This window comes from Eubalaena glacialis, chromosome 18 (assembly GCF_028564815.1).
Source record: "Eubalaena glacialis isolate mEubGla1 chromosome 18, mEubGla1.1.hap2.+ XY, whole genome shotgun sequence".
Lineage (NCBI taxonomy): Eukaryota > Metazoa > Chordata > Mammalia > Artiodactyla > Balaenidae > Eubalaena > Eubalaena glacialis.
The window spans coordinates 13860874-13887660 of NC_083733.1; the positions used below are offsets into that span (position 1 = coordinate 13860874).

Consider the following 26787-nt stretch of genomic DNA (forward strand, 5'->3'; position numbering starts at 1 on the left):
GGCTTGATGTATTTTACCAGTTTTGTAAAATTCTTGATCAGTTCTTCTCAGACATAGCTTCCTCCCCATTCTCTCCCTTTACCCCAGTAAGTTCTCTTGTCCCATTTTCAGTCATTTTCTATCGCGTCTCCTCCAACCCTAGGCAACCGCTAATGTGCTTTTTGACTTTATAGATTTATTTTGACTTTCTCTAATGTCATATAAATGAAATTATACAGTATGTACTGTTTTGTATCTGGTTTCTTTTCCTTAGTATTATGTTTTTGACATTAACTCCTGTTTTAGTGTGTATCAGTATTATGGTATTTCTATGGAATGAAATTCTTTTTTTTTTTTTTTTTGCTGCGCCGCGTGGCTTGCAGGCTATTAGTTCCCCACCCAGGGATGGAACCTGTGCCCCCTGCAGTGGAAGCACAGAGTCCTAACCACTGGACCACCAAGGAATTCCCTGGTGTTTCTATATCTATATTTATATATTATAATTTGTTTATCCATTTGTCTGTTGATTGACATTTGGGTTGTTTCCAGTTTGAAGCCATTATAAATAAAGCTGCTGTGAACATTTGTATGCAATCTTTGGGTTAAGTACCTAAGAAGTGGAATTGCTGGATCATACAGTAATTGTTTGTTCAATTTTATAAGAAACTGTCAAACTGTTTTCCAAAGTATTTATATGATTTTATGTTCCCTTCAGGAATGTATGAGAGTTGCAATTCTCCATATCCTTGTCAACACTTGGAACTATTAATTATTTGAATTTTAACTGTTCTAGTGGATATTTATTTATATCTCTTTGTGGTTTTAATTTGTACTTTACTGGTGTCTAACGACATTGACCATGTTTTTAATGTGTTCATTGGGTATTCAGATAGTGTTCAGGATGTGTCTATCCAAATCTTTTGCCAATTTAAGAACTGGCTTGTCTTCTTTTTATTGAGATATAAAAGTTCCTTATATATTCTGTATAAAAGTACTTGGTCAATTACACATGTTCAGAATATCTTCTAGTCTGAGACTTGCATTTTCATTGTTTAATGATGTCTGTTCTAGAGGAGAAGTTTTTAATTTTGATGATGTCCAGTTTATCCGTTTATAATTTCATGATTGATGCATTTTGTGTCCTGAGAAATCTTTGTCTACCTCAAGGTCACAAAGATTTTCTTTCTGGGATTTATAGTTTCAGCTTTTGTATTTAGATCTCTGATCTATTTTGTGTTAATATTTGTGTGAGGGGAGGGTTAAGATTCACTTTTTCCATATGGATATCCAATTCTTCTAGTACCATTTTTACCTCTCCCACTTGAATTACCATTGATTCTGGTAAGGAAGGAGTACCACCTTTTTGAACAACCCTTCTATGGTAACAATTATAATCTATCAAAAAATGGAAGTTTAACTACTTGAATAAAATGGAGAACAACCAAAAGCAGGCAGAAACTGGAGGAGTATCTGTTTGGAAAAGGGGAATGGCGCTGCCTGAATTTCCCATGTGTATCACATTTATTACTCCAATATGCAGGCCAAGCTAAAACTTAAATAGGATTTTTGAGAGCAGGATTTGGGGTGACCTCAGCAGCTGGAAAGTGAGTAAGGAAATGACAGAATCACAAAGGGGAGCTCTAAATTTTGTTTATAAACTCACCCATATCATCACCTGACCCCTGAACTGGGCGTGCATGAGACTGTTTTCAGGCAGTCCAGGTAAATCCAAAAGATCTGAACGGATACTTCAACTGCTGCCCATCAAAGGAAAAACAGTTTGGTGTTTGACTTCAGCCGAGTTAACTGCTTGTTGCAGTAGAAATATCAGTATTCTTCAGAGAACCACAAAATAATTCAGAATCTCTACAAATCATTCAGAATGTCCAAGATATAGTCAAAAAAATCTAGACATACAAAGAAACAGGAAAATGTGAATTTTGTCCAAGAGAAAAGGCAATAAATGGAATCTGACCTCAACACGATTGAGACATTGAATTAGAACATAAGGATTTTTTATGCCTTTTTTCTTTTTCTTTCTTTTTTTTTTTTTTTGGCCGTGTGGCATGTGGGATCTTAGTTCCCTGCCCAGGGATTGAACCTCTGCCCCCTGCAGTGGAAGCGTGGAGTCTTAACCACTGGATGGCCAGGGAAGTCCCTAGAACATAAGGATTTTAAAGCAAACATCGTAAGTATGCTCAATAATATAAAGGGAAATTTGTTGTAATAAATTAAGAAATAGGAAATCTCACCAGAGAAGTAGAAACTATTTTTAAGAAGTGGTGTGGGACTTCCCTGGTGGTGCAGTGGTTAAGAACCTGCCTGCCAATGCAGGGGACATGGGTTCGAGCCCTGGTCCGGGAAGATCCCACATGCTGTGGAGCAGCTAAGCCCGTGCACCACAACTACTGAGCCTGTACTCTAGAGCGGGCGAGCCACAACTACTGAAGCCTGTGCACCTAGAGCCCGTGCTCCGCAACAAGAGAAGCCACCGCAATGAGAAGCCCACGTACCACAACGAACAGTAGCCCCCGCTCACGGCAACTAGAGAAAGCCTGCACTCAGCAACAAAGACCCAACTCAGCCAAAGATAGATAAATAAATAAATAAATTTATTAAAAAAAAAAAAGTGGTGGTGGGGAATTCTAGAGTTGAAAAAAACAGTACCCTCCCCCCCCCCACCAAATTAGCAGATGGGCTTAACAGCAGATTCGCATAACAGGAGAGTTAGTGAACTTGGAGACAGACCAATAGAAATATCCAATGTGAAGATAACAGAAAAAAGACTAATCAAAAGTGAACAGATGGGAACTATACTCAATATTTTGTATAAGGGAAAAGAATCTGAAAAAGAATAATATACATATATATGTGTATATATATCTGAATCACTGTGCTGTACACCTGAAACTAATATGACATTGTAAATCAACTATACTCCAATTAAAAAAAAAAAGTGAACAGAGCCTCAGTGACACATGGAACAATATCAAGATATCTAATATACACCTAATTTGAGTGCCAGAGGAAGAGGCAGAAAGAGAGGGGCAAAACAATAATAAGAATATGAAAAGACAATGAAACTTTACTAAATGAGGTGAAAGACATAAATTACAGAATGCAACGAAAAGCAGAGCAAATACAAAGAAAATGACAGCAAGGCTTGAGATTGTAGTCAAACTGTTTGAAAAACAAGATTAAGAGAAAATATTGAATGCATCTAGGGTAAAATGACGTATTACTTAAAGAACAGAACAGTATGAATTAGCATTCATTTTTCTCATAAACAGCAGAGGCCAGAAACCAAAGGAATGATGTCTTTAAAGTATTGAGAGAAAAAAAACCCCGAAACCAAACCCTTGTTAAACCTTCATTCTCTCTTCAGCAAAAATATCTTTTGAGAATGAAGGTCAAATAAAGCATGCTTTATTTATTTATTTTTTTTGGCTGCGCCACATAGGTATGGGATCTTAGTTCCCTGACCAGGGATCGAACCCATGCCCCCTCCAGGGGACGTGCAGAGTCTTAACCACTGGACCACCAGGGAAGTCCCCAAATAAAGCATGTTTTAGATAAGTAAAAACTTAGAGAATTTTCTGCCTGCAGGTCTTCACTATAAGGAATGCTGAAGGAAGTTCTGAAATACCTCGGCACCTTTCTTGAAAATCAATCAACCTAATGTGCATTATTCTATTCCTGGACTCACTGTTCTGCTGATTTATATGGCTATCCCTTATGCTGCTACCATATACTGTTTTGAAATTAGGTATAATAATTCTCTAAGTCTGTAATACTTAATATCTAGTAGTGTCCCTCTTTTATTTATTATTAGTCATCCATTTTATACACATCAGTGTATACATGTCAATCCCTCTCTCCCAATTCATCACACCACCACCCCCACCCGCCGCTGCTTTACCCCCTTGGTGTCCATGCGTTTGTTCTCTACATCTGTGTCTCAATTTCTGCCCTGCAAACCGGTTCATCTGTACCATTTTTCTAGGTTCCACATATATGCGTTAATATATGATATTTGTTTTTCTCTTTCTGACTTACTTCACTCTGTATGACAGTCTCTAGATTCATCCACGTCTCTACAAATGACCCAGTTTCATTCCTTTTTATGGCTGAGTAATATTCCATTGTATATATGTACCACATCTTCTTTATCCATTTGTCTTTCGATGGGCATTTAGGTTGCTTCCATGACCTGGCTATTGTAAATAGTGCTGCAATGAACACTGGGGTGCATGTGTCTTTTTGAATTATGGTTTTCTCTGGGTATATGCCCAGTAGTGGGATTCCTGGGTCATATGGTAATTCTATTTTTAGTTTTTTAAGGAATCTCCATACTGTTCTCCATAGTGGCTGTATCAATTGACATTCCCACCAACAGTGCAAGAGGGTTCCCTTTTCTCCACACCCTCTCCAGCATTTGTTGTTTGTAGATTTCCTGATGATGCCCATTCTAACTGGTGTGAGGTGATACCTCATTGTAGTTTTGATTTGCATTTCTCTAATAATTAGTGATGTTGAGCAGCTTTTCATGTGCTTCTTGGCCATCTGTATGTCCTCTTTGGAGAAATGTCTATTTAGGTCTTCTGCCCATTTTTTGATTAGGTTGTTTGTTTTTCTAATATTGAGCTGCATGAGTTGTTTATATATTTTGGAGATTAATCCTTTGTCCGTTGATTCGTTTGCAAATATTTTCTCCCATTCTGAAGGTTGTCTTTTCGTCTTGTCTGTAGTTTCCTTTGCTTTGCAAAAGCTTTTAAGTTTCGTTAGGTCCCGTTTATTCTTGTTTTTTTTTTTTTTTAATTTATTTATTTTTATTTATTTATGGCTGTGTTGGGTCCTCGCTTCTGTGCGAGGGCTTTCTCTAGTTGTGGCAAGCGGGGGCCACTCTTCATCGCGGTGCACGGGCCTCTCACCATCACGGCCTCTCCTGTTGTGGAGCACAGGCTCCAGACGTGCAGGCTCAGCAATTGTGGCTCACGGGCCCAGTCGCTCCGTGGCATGTGGGATCCTCGCAGACCAGGGCCTGAACCCGTGTCCCCTGCATTGGCAGGCAGACTCCCAACCACTGCGCCACCAGGGAAGCCCTATTCTTGTTTTTATTTCTGTTACTCTAGGAGGTGGATCAAAAAAGATCTTGCTGTGATTTATGTCAGACTGTTTTTCCTATGTTTTCCTCTAAGAGTTTTATAGTGTCCAGTCTTACATTTAGGTCTTTAATCCATTTTGAGTTTATTTTTGTGTATGGTGTTAGGGAGTGTTCTAATTTCATTCTTTTACATGTAGCTGTCCAGCTTTCCCAGCACCACTTATTGAAGAGACTGTCTTTTCTCCATTGTATATCCTTGCCTCCTTTGTCATAGATTAGTTGACCACAGGTGCTTGGGTTTATCTCTGGGCTTTCTATCCTGTTCCATTGATCTGTGTTTCTGTTTTTGTGCCAGTAGCATATTGTCTTGGTTACTGTAGCTTTGTAGTATAGTCTGAAGTCAGGGAGTCTGATTCCTCCAGCTCTGTTTTTTTTCCCTCAAGACTGCTTTGACTATTTGGGGTCTTTTGTGTCTCCATACAAATTTTAAGATTTTTTGTTCTAATTCTGTAAATAATGCCATTGGTAATTTGATAGGGATTGCATTGAATCTGTAGATTGCTTTGGGTAGTATAGTCATTTTCGCAATATTGATTCTTCCAATCCAAGAACATGATATATCTCTCCATCTGTTTGTATCATCTTTTTTTTTTTAACATCTTTATTGGAGTATAATTGCTTTACAATGGTGTGTTAGTTTCTGCTTTATAACAAAGTGAATCAGTTATACATATACATATGTTCCCATATCTCTTCCCTCTTGCATCTCCCTCCCTCCCACCCTCCCTCTCCCACCCCTCTAGGTGGTCACAAAGCACTGAGCTGATCTCCCTGTGCTATGTGGCTGCTTCTCACTATCTATTTTACGTTTGGTAGTGTATATATGTCCATGCCACTCTCTCACTTTGTCACAGCTTCCCCCTCCCCATATCCTCAAGTCCATTCTCTAGTTGGTCTGTGTCTTTATTCCCGTCTTACCACTAGGTTCTTCATGACCTTTTTTTTTTTTTTTTTTCTCTTAGATTCCATATATATGTGTTAGCATATGGTATTTGTTTTTCTCTTTCTGACTTACTTCACTCTGTATGACAGACTCTAGGTCCATCCACCTCACTACAAATAACTCCATTTCGTTTCTTTTTATGGCTGAGTAATATTCCATTGTATATATGTGCCACATCTTCTTTATCCATTCACCCGATGATGGACATTTAGGTTGTTTCCATGTCCTGGCTATTGTAAATAGTGCTGCAGTGAATATTGTGGTACATGTCTCTTTTTGAATTATGGTTTTCTCAGGGTATATGTCCAGCAGTGGGATTGCTGGGTCATATGGTAGTTCTATTTTTAGTTTTTTAAGAAACCTCCGTACTGTTCTCCATAGTGGCTGTGTCAATTTACATTCCCACCAACAGTGCAAGAGGGTTCCCTTTACTCCACACCCTCTCCAGCATTTATTGTTTGTAGATTTTTTGATGATGGCCATTCTGACCGGTGTGAGATAATATCTCATTGTAGTTTTGATTTGCATTTCTCTAATGATTAATGATGTTGAGCATTCTTTCATGTGTTTGTTGGCAATCTGTATATCTTCTTTGGAGAAATGTCTATTTAGGTCTTCTGCCCATTTTTGGATTGGGTTGTTTGTTTTTATGTTATTGAGCTGCATGAGCTGCTTGTAAATCTTGGAGATTAATCCTTTGTCAGTTGCTTCATTTGCAAATATTTTCTCCCATTCTGAGGCTTGTCTTTTGGTCTTGTTTATGGTTTCCTTTGCTGTGCAAAAGCTTTGAAGTTTCATTAGGTCCCATTTGTTTATTTTTATTTTTATTTCCACTTCTGTAGGAGCTGGGTCAAAAAGGATCTTGCTGTGATTTATGTCATAGAGTGTTCTGCCTATGTTTTCCTCTAAGAGTTTTATAGTGTCCAGTCTTACATTTAGGTCTTTAATCCATTTTGAGTTTATTTTTGTGTATGGTGTTAGGGAGTGTTCTAATTTCATTCTTTTCCATGTAGCTGTCCAGTTTTCCCAGCACCACTTATGGAAGAGACTGTCTTTTCTCCATTGTATATCCTTGCCTCCTTTGTCATAGATTAGTTGACCACAGGTCCTTGGGTTTATCTCTGGGTTTTCCATCCTGTTCCATTGATCTATATTTCTGTTTTAATGCCATTACCATACTGTCTTCATTACTGTAGCTATGTAGTACAGTCTGAAGTCAGGGAGCCTGATTCCTCCAGCTCTGTTTTTTAACCTCAAGAATGCTTTGGGTGTTTGGGGTCTTTTGTGTCTCCATACAAATTTTAAGATTTTTGGTTCTAGTTTGTGACAAAATGCCAGTGGTAATTTGATAGGGATTGCATTGAATCTGTAGATTGCTTTGGGTAGTAGAGTCATTTTCACAATGTTGATTCTTCCAATCCAAGAACATGGTATATCTCTCTATCTATTTGTATCATCTTTAATTTGTTTCATCAGTGTCTTATAGTTTTCTGCATACAGGTCTTTTGTCTCCTTAGGTAGGTTTATTCCTAGGTATTTTATTCTTTATGTTGCAGTGGTAAATGGGAGTGTTTCCTTAGTTTCTCTTTCAGATTTTTCATCATTAGTGTATAGGAATGCAAGAGATTTCTGTGCATTATTTTGTATCCAGCAACTTTACCAAATTCATTGATTAGCTCTAGTAGTTTTCTGGTGGCATCTTTATGATTCCCTATGTATAGTATCATGTCATCTGCAAACAGTGACAGTTTTACTTCTTCTTTTCCAATTTGTATTCCTTTTATTTCTTTTTCTTCTCTGATTGCCGTGGCTAGGGCTTCCAAAACTATGTTGAATAACAGTGGTGAGAGTGGACATCCTTGTCTTGTTCCTGATCTTAGAGAAAATGCTTTCAGTTTTTCACCATTGAGAATGATATTTGCTGTGGGTTTGTCACATATGGCCTTTATTATGTTGAGGTAGGTTCCCTCTGTGCCCACTTTCTGGAGAGTTTTTTATCATAAATGGGGGTTGGATTTTCTCAGAAGCTTTTTCTGCATCTATTGAGATGATCATATGGTTTTTAATTCTTCAATTTGTTAACATGGCGTATCACATTGATTGATTTGCATATATTGAAGAATCCCTGCATCCCTGGGATAAATCCCACTTGATCATGATGTATGATGCTTTTAGTGTGTTGTTGGATTCTGTTTGCTAGTATTTTGTTGAGGATTTTTTCGTCTATATTCATCAGTGATAATGGTCTGTAATTTTCTTTTTTTGTAGTGTCTTTGTCTGGTTTTGGTATCAGGGTGATGGTGGCCTCATAGAATGAGTTTGGGAGTGTTCCTTCCTCTGCAATTTCTTGGAAGAGTCTGAGAAGGATGGGTGTTAGCTCTTCTCTAAATGTTTGATGGAATTCACCTGTGAAGCCATCTGGTCCTGGACTTTTGTTTGTTGGAAGATTTTTAATCACAGTTTCAGTTTCATTACTTGTGATTGGTCTGTTCATATTTTCTATTTCTTCCTGGTTCAGTCTTAGAAGGTTATACCTTTCTAAGAATTTGTCCATTTTTTCCAGGTTGTCCATTTTATTGGCATAGAGTTGCTTGTAGTAGTCTCTTAGGATGCTTTGTATTTCTGCGGTGTCTGTTGTAACTTCTCCTTTTTCATTTCTAGTTTTATTGATTTGAGTCCTCTCCGTTTTTTTCTTGATGAGTCTGGCTAATGGTTTATCAATTTTGTTTATCTTCTCAAAGAACCAGCTTTTAGTTTTATTGATCTTTGCTATTGTTTTCTTTGTTTCTATTTCATTTACTTCTGCTCTGATCTTTATGATTTCTTTCCTTCTGCTTACTTTGGGTTTTGTTTGTTCTTCTTTAGTTCCTTTAGGTGTAAGGTTAGATTGTTTATTTGAGATTTTTCTTGTTTTTTGAGGTAGGCTTGTATAGCTATAAACTTCCCTCTTAGAACTGCTTTTGCTGCATCCAATAGGTTTTGGGTCGACGTGTTTTCATTGTCATTTGTCTCTAGGTATTTTTTGATTTCCTCTTTGATTTCTTCAGTGATCTCTTGGTTATTTAGTAACGTATTGTTTAGCCTCCATGTGTTTGTGTTTTTTACGGTTTTTTCCCTGTAATTGATTTCTAATCTCATAGCGTTGTGGTCAGAAAAGATGCTTGATATGATTTCAATTTTCTTATATTTACTGAGGCTTGATTTGTGACCCAAGATGTGATCTGTCCTGGAGAATGTTCCGTGTGCACTTGTGAAGAAAGTGTAATCTGCTGTTTTCGGATGGAATGTCCTATAAATATCAATTAAATCTATCTGGTCTATTGTGTCATTGAAAGCCTGTGTTTCCTTATTAATTTTCTGTTTGGATGATCTGCCCATTGGTGTAAGTGAGGTGTTAAAGTCTCCCACTATTATTGTGTTACTGTCAATTTCCTCTTTTATAGCTGTTAGCAGTTGCCTTATGTATTGTGTTCCTATGTTGGGTGCATATATATTTATAATTGTTATATCTTCTTCTTGGATTGATCCCTGATCATTATGTAGTGTCCTTCCTTGTCTCTTATAACATTTTTTATTTTAAAGTCTATTTTATCTGATATGAGTCTTGCTACTCCAGCTTTCTTTTGATTTCCATTTGCATGGAATATCTTTTTCCATCCCCTCACTTTCAGTCTGTATGTGTCCCTAGGTCTGAAGTGGGTCTCTTGTAGACAGCATATATATGGGTCTTGTTTTTGTATGCATTCAGTGAGCCTGTGTCTTTTGGTTGGAGCATTGAATCCATTCACTTTTAAGGTAATTATCGATATGTACGTTCCTATTACCATTTTCTTAATTGTTTTGGGTTTGTTTTTGTAGGTCCTTTTATTCTCTTGTGTTTGCCACTTAGAGCAGTTCCGTTAGCATTTGTTGTAGAGCTGGTTTGGTGGTGCTGAATTCTCTTAGCTTTTGCTTGTCTGTAAAGCTTTTGATTTCTCCATCGAATCTGAATGAGATCCTTGCCAGGTAGAGTAATCTTGGTTGTAGGTTCTTCTCTTTCATCACTTTAAGTATATCATGCCACTCCCTTCTGGCTTGTAGAGTTTCTGCTGAGAAATCAGCTCTTAACCTTATGGGAGTTCCCTTGTATGTTATTTGTCATTTTTCCCTTGCTGCTTTCAATAATTTTTCTTTGTCTTTAATTTTTGCCAGTTTGATTACCATGTGTCTCATCATGTTTCTCCTTGGGTTTATCCTGTGTGGGACTCTCTGCACTTCCTGGACTTGGGTGGCTATTACCTTTCCCATGTTAGGGAAGTTTTCGACTATAATCTCTTCAAATATTTTCTTGGGTCCTTTCTCTCTCTCTTCTCCTCTGGGACCCCTATAATGCGAATGTTGTTGCATTTAATGTTGTCCCAGAGGTTTCTTAGGCTGTCTTCATTTCTTTTCATTCTTTTTTCTTTATTCTGTTCTGCAGCAGTGAATTCCAGCATCCTGTCTTTCAGGTCACTTATCCGTACTCTGCCTCAGTTATTCTGATATTGATTCCTTCTAGTGTATTTTTCATTTCATTATTGTATTGTTCATCTCTGTTTGTTTGTTCTTTAATTCTTTTTTTTTTAAATTAATTAATTTATTTTTTTAGCTGTGTTGGGTCTTCGTTTCTGTGCGAGGGCTTTCTCTAGTTGCGGCGAGTGGGGGCCACTCTTCATTGCGGTGCGTGGGCCTCTCACTATCGCGGCCTCTCTTGCTGCGGAGCACAGGCTCCAGATGCGCAGGCTCAGTAGTTGTGGCTCATGGGCCCAGTTGCTCCGCGGCATGTGGGATCTTCCCAGACCAGGGCTCGAACCCGTGTCCCCTGCATTGGCAGGCAGATTCTCAACCACTGCGCCACCAGGGAAGCCCTGTTCTTTAATTCTTGTAGATCTTTGTTAAACACTTTTTGCGTCTTCTCGATCTTTGCCTCCATTCTTTTTCTGAGGTCCTGGATCATGTTCACTATCATTATTCTGAATTCTTTTTCTGGAACGTTGCCTATCTTCATTTCATTTAGCTTTTTTGGGGGGGTTTTATCTTGTTCCTTCATCTGGTACATAGCCCTCTGCCTTTTCATCTTGTCTGTTTTTCTGTGAATGTGGTTTTTGTTCCACAGGCTGCAGGATTGTAGTTCTTCTTGCTTCTGCTGTCTGCCCTCTGGTGGATGAGGCTATCTAAGAGGCTTGTGCAAGTTTCCTGATGGGAAGGACTGGTGGTGGGTAGAGCTGGCTGTTGCTTTGGTGGGCAGAGCTCAGTAAAACGTTATCCACTTGTCTGCTGATGGGTGAGGCTTGGTTCCCTTCCTGTTGGTTGTTTGGCCTGAGGCGACTCAACACTGGAGCCTACCCGGGCTCTTTGGTGGGGCTAATGGCAGACTCTGGGAGGGCTCACGCCGAGGAGTACTTCCCAGAACTTCTGCTGCCAGTGTCCTTGTCCTCACAGTGAGACACAGCCACCCTCTGCCTCTGCAGGAGACCCTCCAACACGAGCAGGTAGTTCTGGTTCGGTCTCTTCTGGGGTCACTGCTCCTTCCCCTCGGTCCCGATGCGCACACTACTTTGTGTGTGCCTTCCAAGAGTGGAGTCTCTGTTTCCCCCAGTCCTGTCAAAGTCCTGCAATCAAATCCCACTGGTCTTCAAAGTCTGATACTCTAGGAATTTCTCCTCCTGTTGCTGGACCCCCAGGTTGGGAAGCCTGATGTGAGGCTCAGAACCTTCACTCCAGCAGGTGGACTTCTGTGGTATAAGTGTTCTCCAGTCTGTGAGTCACCCATCCATCAGTTATGGGTTCTGATTTTATTGTGATTGTGCCCCTCCTACCGTCTCATTGTGGCTTCTCCTTTGTGTTTGGATGTGGGGTATCTTTTTTCGTGAGTTCCAGTGTCTTCCTGTCGATGATTGTTCAGTTAGTTGTGATTCTGGTGTTCTCGCAAGAGGGAGTGAAAGCATGTCCTTCTATTCCGCCATCTAGATCCTTTCAGTATCACTCTTTTAGCTTTTTATGTTTCTCTAAGACATCTTTGTGATTGTTGGCCCTTTCCCATGTAAGTTTTAGAATCAACTTGTCAATTTCTACAAAAACCTGTTTGGGAGTACACTGAATCTGTGTTAGACCAATACGTTGGTAATTATCTCAGTAAGAAATATGATTTTTTCAGTCATGTGGTATCTTCTTTCATTTATTTGTATCATCTTTAAATTCTCTCAGTAGTGTTTTGTAGTTTTTCTTGTATAGGTCTTGCAAAAATTTTGTTAAATTCGTCCCAGGGTAGTTCATATTTCTTGATAATATTGCAAATTTTGTTTTCCTTTAATTTTTTGCTAATTGCTAGTATTTAAGAATGCTTTTGATTTTTGTAGATTAATTTAAAATTCTGTGATCTTGCTAAAATTCACTTGGTTTACATTTACAAAAATTTATGTGTGATGTTTTACTTCTTTCTTTGCAATATGTATGTCTTATCTATCTATCTATCTACCTTTATTGTATCATCTAGGACCTCCAATATGATGTTTAATAGAAGTGACGGTACATCTTTGCCTTATTCCTGATCTTGGGGATAAAATGTTCAGTCTGTCTCCATTAAGTATGATGAAAGCTACAGCTTTTTCATAGTTGTTCTTCATCAGGTTGAGGAAATTCCCTTTCATTCCCTATTTTGCTGAGAGTTTTCATCACTAAGAGATGTTGAATTCTGTTGAGTGGTTTTTCTGTATCAGTTGAGGTGATCATATGGTTTTCTTCTTTATTCCATTAATATGGAGAATTACATTGATTTTTAACTGTGAAGCCTACTTTGCATAGCTGGAATGAACTCCATTATTATGTGTTATTATTACTATAGTTATTTTTATATTGCCAAGTCAGATTTCCTAATGTTTTGTTAAGAATGTTTATGTCTAATTTTGGGAGAATATTATGGTTCTCTAATTTTCTTTTCCCCTGTAGTGGCTTTGTATGATTTTGGTATTGTTGGTCTCATAAAATGAGATGGAAAGTGTTTCTTCCTTTTTATTAAAAAAAAAAAAAAAGTCTATGAGGAGTTAATGCTATTTCTTCCTTAATTGTTTAGTAATATTAACTGAGTGGAACATACAGAGTTCCCATATACCCTGTGTTTCCACATATGCACAGCCTCCTCACTGTGAACATCCTGCACCCAGAGTACATTTGCTTTGATTGATGAACCTACATTGACACATCATTATCACTCAAAGTCCATAGTTTACAGTTTATGTTCACTCTTTTTTTTTTTAAGTTATTTTTGATGTGGACCGTTTTTAAAGTCTTTATTGAATTTGTTACAATATTGCTTCTATTTTATGTTTTGGTTTTTTGGCCACGAGGCATGTGGGATCTTAGCTTCCTGACCAGGGATCAAATCCACAACCCCTGCATTGGAAGGTGAAGTCTTAACCATTGGACTGCCAGGGAAGTCCTTGTGTTCACTCTTGGTGTTTTGTATTTCATGGGTTTTGACACAAGGATAATGACATGTATTCACCATTTCAGTATCATACAGAATAGTTTCACTGCCCTAAAAATCCTCTGTGCTCTGCTGATTCATCCCTCTCACCCCATCCCCCAACCTCTGGCAACTTCTGATCTTTTTATTGTCTTCATAGTTTTACCTCTGCAGAATATCATATGGTTGAAATCATATAGTATGTAGCCCTTTCACTTTGGTTTCTTTCACTTAGTAATATGCATTTAAGGTTTCAACATGAACTGTCATGCTATGAAAAGACATTTCATTTAGCCTTGAATAAAATTTCATTGTATTGATGTACCACAGTTCATCTGTCCACCTGCTGAAGGGCATCTTGCTTGCTTCCAAGTTTTGGCAGTTGTGAATCAAGCTGCTATGAGCATCCATGTGCAGGTTTTTGTGTGGATGTGAGTTTTCAGTTCCTTTGGGTAAATATCAAGGAGCACAATTGCTGGGTCTTATGGTAAGAGTATTTTAGTTTTGCAAAAAGAAAAACTGCCAAAGTATCTTCCAAAGTTGCTGTACAATTTTGCATTTCTACCAGCAACGAATGAAAGTTCCTGTTGCTCCACATCTACACCAGCATTTGGTATTATTAATGTTTTGGATTTTCGGCATTCTTATAGGTGTATAGTGATTTCTAACTGTTTTCATTTGCAATTCCCTAATACATTATGATGCTGAGCATCTTCTCATATGCTTTTATGCCATCCATTTATTTTCTTTGGTGAGATATCTGTTAAGATCTTTTGCCTGTCTATTAATGGGTTCCTTTTTTTTATTGTTGAGTTTTAAGCGTTATGTTCAACAACTGTCTCTGGTTGGTTTTGATAGATTGTCTTGGGGGGAGAACACTTTTTGTACTAGTGAGCTCTGAGTAAGTTCAATAATGACAGCCTTACATGTGAAGTCTTTCATGTCCAATAATGACCCTTCTCTGGGAACTCCAACTTCTTGGACTGCCAGAACTTGGTTGTGGCTGTTGTTTTTCAAGATTCCTGTGTACCTGGGGATGGGCAGATGAGCACAGGGAAATTAAAATGCCACAAAGCTCATTGTGCTTACTGAGATTCAGCTCTTTTCCTTGAATAATCATTCCCTAGATTGCTGCAAGTCTTTGGTTAATTTCTAGCATTTTGAGAAAGTTGATTTTGACAGTTTTTGCTAGTGTTCTCATTGCTTTTATGGAGGGAAGTGTTTTCAGAGCTTTTTACTCTGAGATTTTCAATGATGTCCACTGTCCTTTTGTGAGCAATAACTTAAATTTGTAAGTTAGTGTTGTGAGACCTGGAAGAAATTCCTTGCCTGTAGAACAGGAGGACAAGAGCTCAATTAAATGACCAGGGAAAGTAATATGCTATATGCATATCATGTCAGTTTATAATATATTTTATAGGTGCTGGATCTAGATGAGTCAAATTTTACTTGGTGAGTAGTGAGTAGTTAAATCTCATCACCATATAACATGTAATGGTTTGTATCCTTTAAAATGAAATGAGGAATTACTATTTTTTTTTGCAGGGGGGTCACAACATAAAATGTATTTCCTTTTGCAAGTCAGGGTGAAAAAACTTTAAAAGACACTATTCTAGGACAGTGTTTTCCAAACTTCCCTTTAGCCTGGAACCATAAGAATCTAACTTGGGGGCCTAAAATAGATAAGGTAGAAGCTGAAGACTCTGGTCCCATGTGATCCTCTCCTAACACCCCCTCCCCAGGGGTCACGGGCCCCAGGCCTGGGAATCTGCAAGGTCAGGGTTCACAGTCAAATTACAGCACAGGTGCACCAACAGGGGTGCAGAAGGACAGCCTATGCAGGAGTTGAGTGTTCATGTTGTGGAGAAATCATTTGTTGGTTAAATTAAGGTGGCCTTTAAGGCAGGCCCCAAACACTCCCACCCGGCACAGCTAGACAGGCCAGCCCAGCTCCCCCGCCAGCAGTCACTTCATGGCCTGATGTCTGTACTATTCCACAGTGACACCAGCGCTTGTGGCCTCAGCTATGAGCTCTCACCTCCAAACCCTTGTTCCCAGCGAGAATTCAGCGGCGTCGGAACAGTCTCAGGGTTTGGGACGGAAGCAACAGACGCTGAGAGTCCCAAAGGCTTGCTCCCAAGATTTGTCTACGGTACAGACAAATCGGCTTTATTTAAGGGACTGAGCCTCGTTTCAGATGACATTCGGACTTTACCTTCTAGAAGTAAGCCTTTTGTCTCCAATCAGTTAGGTAGATGTTTGGAGTTAAGTTGTTTTTCTTGAAATGAGCAAATAATTTTGGCAAATTTTCTTCAACAAATACCTCAAACACAGCAGAATAAGTCAACATAAGGCCGTGGTCCACTTGGAAAAAAGCCATTTGACAGGGTTTATTCAAAAGATTAGAAAAAGCAATGAAGGCATCTACAGTATCTAAGTTCAAGATCAACACGGCTGCTATGAAGGCCATGCCCTGAACATAACCCCCATGCGGTCGGTAACAAGTGTAAGCTCCCAAAATGCTGTGCAACATGTTGTGATATGGGCCACCTTGCTGGAAAATGCAGAGATTAGGGAATGTTCTGGAAATGTCTAGTTTAATAAACTCCAGACTGGCTTCTCTGTCTGCTGCTGAAAAACCAGCATCTTCATTCTCCACTTCAGAGCCTCCTGTGCTAAAGGACCACCACTGCTCCTTGGCTTGGGCAAGACAGATGTCAAAGAGCTCCTGGGTGATGTTTAACTCGTTGCCAATGGCTAAGCTCCAGACTTTGCCTCTCACACTGGGAGGGATTCCCTGCCACCATAAATCTCGAACTTTTCCTAGAGTACCGCATTGTTTCCCGGTTAGGCAAAATCTCATTATTCCAAGTGAGGACGGCATTTCCAATTGTTTATTCTAATCTGCATCTTTCTTCCAGCTGCTTTTTCCTTCTCTGGGCTTCTTTCAACTCTCATTTTTTGGCCTGAACCACCATTTCTTCCTACTGTTGCCTGTGTTTCTGAGCTTCTTCAGCTGGCTTTGCTGAGAGATTTGCTGGTCTGTCTTCCAGGATGAGTGTGGTGGTGGAGAGAGGCTCAAAGTCAATATTCTTCCTCACATTCTGCTTTGGTGAGGGTGGCCAGCTAGGTCGTCCAGGCTTGTTTTCATATTCCAAGAACGCCGAGGGGCTCAGAGGCGCGCGGCCGGCGGCTCCAGGCCCGAGCCAGCGAGCGAGTGGGGCTCCATGGCGGGACCTTGGGCTTGGCTCTGGCGGCCGGGTGGGGCGAGGAATTACTATTTAAATCATAATCTAATATCCTCTTCCACCTGAAACTTTTTGCCATCTGAAATATCTCTTGATAGAAAAGGTATGTTTCTTGTTTCTTTCTTTTCCCTGAATATTTTATAAATAGTGTTATATTTAAGATTACTATCAGGTTTTCATTTGAATTTCCTGAATGTATATAGCAGGGACTTTTGATTCTTTATTACTAGATATTTTTTTTCTCTCTAGTTGTTGCTGCTTATGGTATATTATGGGGAGAGAAGAGGGGAGGATTGATTTGTGAAAGATAGGTTGTCGTGGCTAGACAAGTCATGTGTAGGTCAAGTTGTTTGAGAGTGACCTGCTAATGTTGTAGAAAGATTTCATTGTAGTTTTATATTTTATTGAATTTAATTATACACACAGGGCAAATGAAAGGTGTAATGCAGTTGGTTTTGTGGTGTTTCATTCAATGTGATGGACATTTTATAAGTACACTGAAAATATTGGGGAGAGGATTTTAAATCTGTCTACTTTTTATCATCTATGAATTTTACACAGAACTACGGTATAGTTAATCATTTAAAATTCTAGATTTGTTTTGCTCTATTGAATTTGATTGAGTTATATTTGAGATTTAAAAGTTAGAATGGGGCTTCCCTGGTGGCGCAGTGGTTAAGAATCCGCCTGCAAATGCAGGAGACACGGGTTCAAGCCCTGGCCTGGGAAGATCCCATATGCCATGGAGCGTGTATATATATATATATATATATATATATATATCCAGATCAAGATATAAAACATTTTCAGGGATTTCCCTGGCGTTCCAGTGGTTAAGAATCCACGCTTCCAATGCAGGGGGCGTGCCCTGGTCGGGAAGCTAAGATCCCACATGCCACCATATTTGCAAATGAAGCAACTGACAAGGGCTTAATTTCCAAAATATACAAACAGCTCATACAGCTCAATAACAAAAAAACAAACAACCCAATCGAAAAATGGGCAGAAGACCTAAATAGACATTTCTCCAAAGAAGACATACAGATGGCCAACAGGCATATGAAAAAATGCTCAACATTGCTAATTATTAGAAAATGCAAATCAAAACTACAGTGAGGTGTCTATCACCTCACACCTGCCAGAATGGCCATCATCAAAAAATCTACAAAGAATGAATGCTGGAGAGGGTGTGGGGAAAAGGGAACCCTCCTACACTGTTGGTGGGAATGTAAATTGGTACAGCCACTATGGAGAACAGTATGGAAGTTCCTTGAAAAACTAAAAATAGAGCTACCATATGATCCAGCAATCCCACTCCTGGGGCATATATCCGGAGAAAACCATACTTAGAAAAGATGCATGCACCACAGTATTCATTGCAGCACTATTTACAATAGCCAATACATGGAAGCAACCTAAGTATCCATCAACAGATGAATGGATAAAGAAGATGTGGTATATATGTACAATGGAATATTACTCAGCCATAAAAAAACGAAATAATGCCATTTACAGCAACATGGATGGTTGTAAAGATATCACACTACGTGAAGTGAGTCAGAGAAAGACAAATAGCATGATATCAATTATATGTGGAATCTTAAAAAACGATACAAATGAGCTTATTTACAAAACAGAAACAGACTCACAGACAGAAAACAAACTTATGGTTATCAAGTGGGAAAGCGGGAAGAGGGATAAATTAGGAGTTGGGAATTAACAGATACATGCTGCTATATATAAAACAGATAAACAAGGACCTATACTATAGAGTAAGGGAACTATATTCAATGTCTTATAACAACCTGTAATGGAAAAGAATCTGAAAAAGAATATATATGTATATATAAAGAATATATATGTGTAAAGAATATATATATGTAAAGAATATATATATGTAAAGAATATATATATATAAAGAGTATATATATATAAAGAATATATATATATAAAGAATATATATATATAAAGAATATATATATATAAAGAATATATATATATAACTGAATCACTTTGCTGTGAAACTAACACAATATTGTATATCAACTATACTTCAATTAAAAAAAGACCTGTAGTACCAAGAAACCAAAAAAAAAATTTTTTTCAACTACTGTATATTTACTTCATATAAATGTCTTGTGAACATTTTACATCATGAGTTTAAATTTTCTGTTCTGTGGAGATATTTTTACACTTTAAAAATTATTTTAAACATATTAAACATGGTTATTACATAATCTGTGTTTGATAATTCCAAAAAATGAACTCGTAGGTTTGTTTTTGCTGGTTTCTTCCATAGTGCATAGTTTGTTCCACCAGATAACATTTGTGTTTATTGCAATCTGGCTTTTTTCAGTGTGACTAGTCGCATACAACTAAAAAAAATTTTTTTTTATTGGAGTATAATTGCTTTACAATGTTGTGTTAGTTTCTGCTGTACAATGCAGTGAATCAACTATATGTATACCTATATTCCCTCCCTCTTTGACCTCCCTCTCCCCACCCCATCCCACCCAACTAGGTCGTCACAGAGCACCGGGCTGAGCTTCCTGTGCTTTATAGCTTGTTCCCACTAGCTAGCTATTTCACGCATGGTAGTGTATATATGCCCATCCTAATCTCCCAATTCATCCGACCATCCCCTTCCCACCCCGTGTCCACATGTCCATTCTCTATGTCTACGTCTACCTCTACCTCTCTATTCCTGCCCTGCAGGTAGGTTCATCTGTACCATTTTTCTAGATTCCACATATATGCGTTAATATATGATATTTGTTTTTCACTTTCTGGCTTACTTCACTCTGTATGACAGACTGTAGGTCCGTCCATATCTCTACAAATGACCCAATTTCATTTCTTTTTATGGCTGAGTAATATCCCATTGTATATATGTACCACATCTTTATTTATTTATTTATTTATTTAACATCTTTATTGGAGTATAATTGCTTTACAATGGTGTGTTAGTTTCTGCTTTATAACAAAGTGAATCAGTTATACATATACATATGTTCCCATATCTCTTCGCTCTTGCATCTCCCTCCCTCCCACCCTCCCTCTCCCACCCCTCTAGGTGGTCACAAAGCACCGAGCTGATCTCCCTGTGCTATGCGGCTGCTTCCCACTAGCTATTTTACGTTTGGTAGTGTATATATGTCCATGCCACTCTCTCACTTTGTCACAGCTTCCCCCTCCCCATATCCTCAAGTCCATTCTCTAGTAGGTCTGTGTCTTTATTCCCGTCTTACCACTAGATTCTTCATGACCTTTTTTTTTTTCCCTTAGATTCCATATATATGTGTTAGCATACTGTATTTGTTTTTCTCTTTCTGACTTACTTCACTCTGTATGACAGACTCTAACTCCATCCACCTCACTACAAATAACTCCATTTCGTTTCTTTTTATGGCTGAGTAATATTCCATTGTATATATGTGCCACATCTTCTCTATCCATCAGATGATGGACACTTAGGTTACTTCCATGTCCTGGCTATTGTAAATAGAGCTGCAATGAACATTTTGGTACATGACTCTTTTTTTTTTTTTTTTAAAGATTTATTTATTGATTGATTGATTGCTATGTTGGGTCTTCGTTTCTGTGCGAGGGCTTTCTCTAGTTGTGGCAAGCGGGGGCCACTCTTCATCGCGGTGCGCGGGCCTCTCACTATCGTGGCCTCTCTTGTTGCGGAGCACAGGCTCCAGACGCGCAGGCTCAGTAGTTGTGGCTCACGGGCCTAGTTGCTCTGCGGCATGTGGGATCTTCCCAGACCAGGGCGCGAACCCGTGTCCCCTGCATTAGCAGGCAGATTCTCAACCACTGCGCCACCAGGGAAGCCCACATGACTCTTTTTGAATTATGGTTTTCTCAGGGTATATGCCCAGTATTGGGATTGCTGGCTCATATGGTAATTCTATTTTTAGTTTTTTAAGGAACCTCCGTACTGTTCTCCATAGTGGCTGTATCAATTGACATTCCCACCAATACTGCAGGAGGGTTCCCTTTACTCCACACCCTCTCCAGCATTTATTGTTTGTAGATTTTTTGATGATGGCCATTCTGACTGGTGTGAGGTGATACCTCATTGCAGTTTTGATTTGCATTTCTCTAATAATTAGTAATGTTGAGCATCTTTTCATGTGCCTCTTGGCCATCTGTATCTCTTCTTTGGTGAAATGTCTATTTAGGTCTTACACCCATTTTTTAATTGGGTTGTTTGTTTTTTTGATATTGAGCTGCATGAGCTGTTTGTATATTTTGGAGATTATTTCACTGTCTGTAGCTTCGTTTGCAAATATTTTCTCCCATTCTGAAGGTTGTCTTTTCGTCTTCTTTATGGTTTCCTTTGCTGTGCAGAAGCTTTTAAGTTTAATTAGGTCTCATTTGTTTACTTTGTTTTTATTTTCATTATTCTAGGAGATGGTCAAAAAAGATCTTGCTGTAATTTATGTCAAAGAGTGTTCTTCCTATGTTTCCCTCTAAGAGTTTTATAGTGTCCGGTCTTACATTTAGGTCTTTAATCCATTTTGAGTTTATTTCTGTGTATGGTGTTAGGGGGTGTTCTAGTTTCATTCTTTTACATGTAGCTGTTCAGTTTTTCCAGAGACACCTATTGAGGAGACTGTCCTTTCTCCATTGTATGTTCTTGCCTCCTTTGCCATAAGCGAGGTGACGATAGGTGCATGGGTTTATCTCTGGGTTTTCTCTTGTACCACTGATCTGTATTTCTGTTTTTTTAAAAAATAATTTTATTTAGGGGCACGGCGCGGGACCGGAGAGGGCGCCAGACCCCGGGCCGCGGCGGAGGGAGGCGGGAGGCGGGAGGCGGGAGGCGGGCGGCGGGAGGCGGGCGGCGGGAGGCGGGCGGCGGGCGGCGGGCGAGCAGGGCTGCTGGCGACCTGCGTCCGAGCGCGCGGAGCCCTGCGCCTGGCCGGGGTCGGTCCGAAGTCCGCGCTATGGAAGAGGAGAAATACTTGCCTGAGCTGATGGCAGAAAAAGATAGCCTGGATCCATCTTTTGTGCACGCCTCGCGCCTGCTAGCCGAAGAAATTGAAAAATTTCAAGGTTCTGATGGAAAAAAGGAAGATGAAGAAAAGAAATATCTTGATGTCATCAGCAACAAAAACATAAAGCTCTCAGAAAGGGTATTGATTCCTGTCAAACAGTATCCAAAGTTCAATTTTGTGGGGAAATTGCTTGGACCAAGAGGAAACTCCTTGAAGAGGCTACAGGAAGAAACAGGTGCTAAAATGTCTATCCTGGGCAAAGGATCAATGAGAGATAAAGCAAAGGTGCCAGTGGGAAGTCCCAGAGGAGCTCAGCCTTTGCCTCATCGTGGTCCAGGCCCTGGAGGTGCACATAAGGCGCCCAACAGATGACGGCAGCGGTCACTGCGGCCCGAGTCCTCCTGTCTGCAGCCCCAGAATCTGGAAGCAGATACAAGTTATCCCCATTGTGCTCTGTCTAAATCCCTCACCCACAGAATCCATGCACAAAAATAAAATGGTTAGTTATGCAACACTAGATAACTGAAACACATTCGTGCTACTTTATATATAAAATTAAATGATTTTCAACTCTGTTAGCCATTTTCCAAATACTAGATTTGTTCTCTTGTTGTGTTTCTACTGTCCTCTCATGGCAATTATTACAGACTTTGATAATTTCTGAGTTTTTGTGTGGGTTTGTTTGTTTGGTTTTTCACCTGTTTTTTTTTTTTTTTAATCTTTTTCTTTGTTTTGTTTGCTTTTACTTGCAATTTATTTTGAATTTGTTCAAGCATATTAGTGTTTTATCTCAAAGTTGCCAGTAAAGGAAAAGGCTTCCAAGAAAGCCAATTTAGTGATTTCTTCTTGGTAGGGGCATTTTATGAGGGACCAGACACAAAAACAGAATGTTCTAGTTAAAAAGTATTAGGCTAGTCATAAAGCTGGTTTAAGGCCTTTGCACTTTTGAATACCTGGTTTAATAAAACCAGATAAAGTTAATTGAGTAGGTAATTCTAATTTCTCTGTAAGCCTTCTTAATTTTATTACAACCTGACAAAGCAAGTGCTCTGGCATTTTATCAGTGATGCTAGATGGTTCTCAGAAGGGGAAGTAAATTGCACCCTACTGAAAGTATTGCCCCAGACCAAGATTAGGACAGTTTTCTTTCTTAGTCCCTCTTTTTGACCAGGTTGAATCATTGAAGATTTGTCTTAGCCAAGAAAAGGACCATTGACATTTTTGTGCTGAGAACCTTAACTGAGTTTGTTGCTTTCTCATTCATTTCCTATATTTTTTATAAATGGTAGAATTTAGACATGGGATCAAGTTATGCAAATGGATGCATCATTATGCATCATTATGATTACCTGCAATATCTGTACCCTTTGACGTTATTTCTTTTTTACTAATTTCCTATATTAGATAAGAATTTCTCAGAATTCTAGGGTGATTCTGTGTCCTGGTATACATTTATATATTATTAGTATACTTTATATTATTTAGTGCTATATATATATTATATATTTAGTGGTCTATCTCCCTGTATGGTGAGAAATGGGTAAACTGGGTTTTTTGTTATATGTATAAATATATTTTAAATATCAATATTCACTTTACTTTTTCACATTGGACCCTATCTCTGCTTTGCCCACATACCTAGTAACCAAGGTAGTAGACCCAGATGAATATATCATTGCTTTAATAAATTGGATATAAGAAAGAAAAAAAAAAAATAATTTTATTTATTATTTTTGGCTGCATTGGGTCTTCGTTGCTGTGTGTGGGTTTCTCTAGTTGTGGCGAGCGGGGCTACTCTTCATTGTGGTGTGCGAGCTTCTTGTTGCGGTGGCTTCTCTTGTTGAGAAGCACAGGTTTTAGGCATGCAGGCTTCAGTAGTTGCAGCACGTGGACTCAGTAGTTGCGGCACGCGGGCTGTAGAGCGTGTGGGCTTCAGTAGTTGTGGTGTGTGGGCTCAGTAGTTGCGGGTGCACAGGCTCTGTGGCACGTGGCATTCAGTAGTTGTGGCGCACGGACTCAGTAGTAGTGGCTCACAGGCTCTAGAGTGCAGGCTCAGTAGCTGTGGCGCATGGGCTTAGTTGCTCTGCGGCATGGGGGATCTTCCTGGACGAGGGATCGAACCCGTGTCCCCTGCATTGGCAGGTGGATTCTTAACCACTGCACCACCAGGGAAGTCCCATATATTTCTGTTTTTGTGCCAGTACCATACTGTCTTGATTACTGTAGCTTTGTAGTATAGTCTGAAGTCTGGGAGCCTGATTCCTCCAGCTCCGTTTTTCTTTCTCAAGACTGCTTTGGCTATTCGGGTCTTTTATGTTTCCATACAAATTGTAAATTTTTTTGTTCTAATTCTGTGAAGAATGCCATTGGTAATTTGATAGGGATTGCACTGACTTTGTAGATTGCTTTGGGTAGTATAGTCATTTTCACAATATTGATTCTTCCAATCCAAGAACATGGTCTGTTTCTCCATCTGTTTGTGTCATCTTTGATTTCTTTCATCAGTGTTTTATAGTTTCTGAGTACAGGTCTTTTGCTTCCTTAGGTAGGTTTATTCCTAGGTATTTTATTCTTTTTGTTATGATGGTAAATGGGATTGTTTCCTTAATTTCTCTTAGTGTATAGGAATGCAAGAGATTTCTGTGCGTTAATTTTGTGTCCTGCAACCTTACCAAATTCATTGATTTGTTCTCATAGTTTTCTGGTGGCATCTTTAGGATTTCCTAGGTATAGTATCATGCCATCAGCAAACAGTGACAGTTTTACTTCTTCTTTTCCAATTTGTATTCCTTTTGTTTCTTTTTCTTCTCTAATTGCCATGGCTAGGACTTCCAAAACTATGTTGAATAATAGTGGTGAGAGTGGACATCCTTGTCTTGTTCCTGATCTTAGAGGAAATGCTTTCAGTTTTTCACCATTGAGAATGAAGTTTGCTGTGGGTTTGTCATATATGGCCTTTATTATGTTGAGGTAGGTTCCCTCTGTGCTGATGTTCTGGAGAGTTTTTATCATAAATGGGGGTTGAATTTTGTCAAAAGCTTTTTCTGCATCTATTGAGATCATATGTTTTTTATTCTTTAATTTGTTAATGTGGTGTATCACATTGATTGATTTGCATATATTGAAGAATCCTTGCATTCCTGGGATAAATCCCACTTGATCGTGGTGTATAATCCTTTTAATACGTTGTTGGATTCTGTTTGCTAGCATTTTGTTGAGGATTTTGCATCTGTGTTCATCAGTGATATTGGTCTGTAATTTTCTTTTTTTGTGATACCTTTGTCTGGTTTTGGTATCAGGGTGATGGTGGCCTCGTAGAACGAATTTGGGAGTGTTCCTCCCTCTGCAATGTTTTCTAAGAGTTTGAGAAGGATAGGTGTTAGCTCTTCTCTAATGTTTGATAGAATTCGCCTGTGAAGCCATCTGCCTGGACTTTTGTTTGTTGGAAGATTTTTAATTACAGTTTCAATTTCATTACTTGCTATATGTCTGTTTATATTTTCTAATTTTTCCTGGTTCAGTCTTGGAAAATTGTACCTTTCCAAGAATTTGTCAGTTTCTTTGAGGTTGTCCGTTTTACTGGCATATAGTTGTTTGTAGCAGTCGCTTACAATCCTTTGTATTTCTGTGGTGTCAGTTGTGATTTCTCCTTTTTCATTTCTAATTTTATTGGTTTACGTCCTCTCCCTTTTTTTCTTGATGAGTCTGGCTAAAGGTTTATCAATTTTGTTTATCTTTTCAAAGAACCAGCTTTCAGTTTTATTGATCTTTGCTATCGTTTCCTTCATTTCTTTTTCATTTATTTCTGATCTGATCTTTATGATTTCTTTCCTTCTGCTGACTTTGGGTTTTCTTTGTTCTTCTTTCTCTAGTTGCTTTAGGTGTAAGCTTTGATTGTTTATTTGAGATTTTTCTTATTTCTTGAGGTGAGAATGAATTGCTATAAACTTCCCTCTTAGAACTGCTTTTTCTGCATCCCATAGGTTTTGGGTCATCATGTTTTCATTGTCATTTGTTTCTGTGTATTTTTTTTGGTTTATTTCTTCTTTGGTTTCTTCAGTGATCTCTTGGTTATTTAGTAGTGCACTGTTTAGCCTCCGTGTATTTGTGTTTTTTACAGGTTTTTTTTCCTTTAATTTATTTCTAATCTCATAGCATTGTGGTCAGAAAAGATGCTTGATATGATTTCAATTTTCTTAAATTTACTGAGGCTTGATTTGTGACCCAAGATGTGATCTATCCTGGAGAATGTTCTCTGTGCACTTGAGAATAAAGCGTATTCTGCCACTTTCGGGTGGATGTCCTATAAATATCAGTTAAGTCTTTCTTGTCTGTTGTGTCATTTAAAGCTTGTGTTTCCTTATTTTCTATTTGGATGATCTGTCCATTGCTGTAAGTGGGGTGTTAATGTCCCCTACTATTATTGTGTTACTGTCGATTTCTCCTTTTATGATTGTTAGCATTTGCCTTATATGTTGAGGTACTCCTATGTTGGGTGCATAAATATTTATAATTGTTATATCTTCTTCTTGGATTGATCCCGTGATCATTATGTAGTGTCATTCCTTATCTCTTGTAACTGTCTTTATTTTAAAGTGTATTTTATCTGATACGAGTATTACTACTCCAGCTTTCCTTTGATTTCCATTTGCGTGGAATATCTTTTTCCATCCCCTCACTTTCAGTCTGTATGTGTCCCTAGGTCTGAAGTGGGTCTGTTGTAGACAGCATATATATGGGTATTGTTTTTGTATCCATTCAGCCAGTCTGTGTCTTTTGGTTGGGGCATTTAATCCATTTACATTCAAGGTTATTATTGATATGTATGTTCCTATCACCATTTTCTTAAGTGTTTTGGGTTTGTTTTTGTGGGTCTTTTTCTTCTCTTGTGTTTCCCACCTAGAGAAGTTCCTTTAGCATTTGTTATAAATATGGTTTGGTGGTGCTGAATTCTCTTAGCTTTT

The 26787-nt window shown here is 38.7% G+C and overlaps 1 pseudogene; it reads right to left on the minus strand.

The window, feature by feature from the left end:
* Window positions 1-15787: 15787 nt before the first annotated feature.
* Window positions 15788-16611, minus strand: LOC133077609 (TBC1 domain family member 14-like; annotated as a pseudogene).
* Between the last annotated feature and the right edge of the window lie 10176 nt (window positions 16612-26787).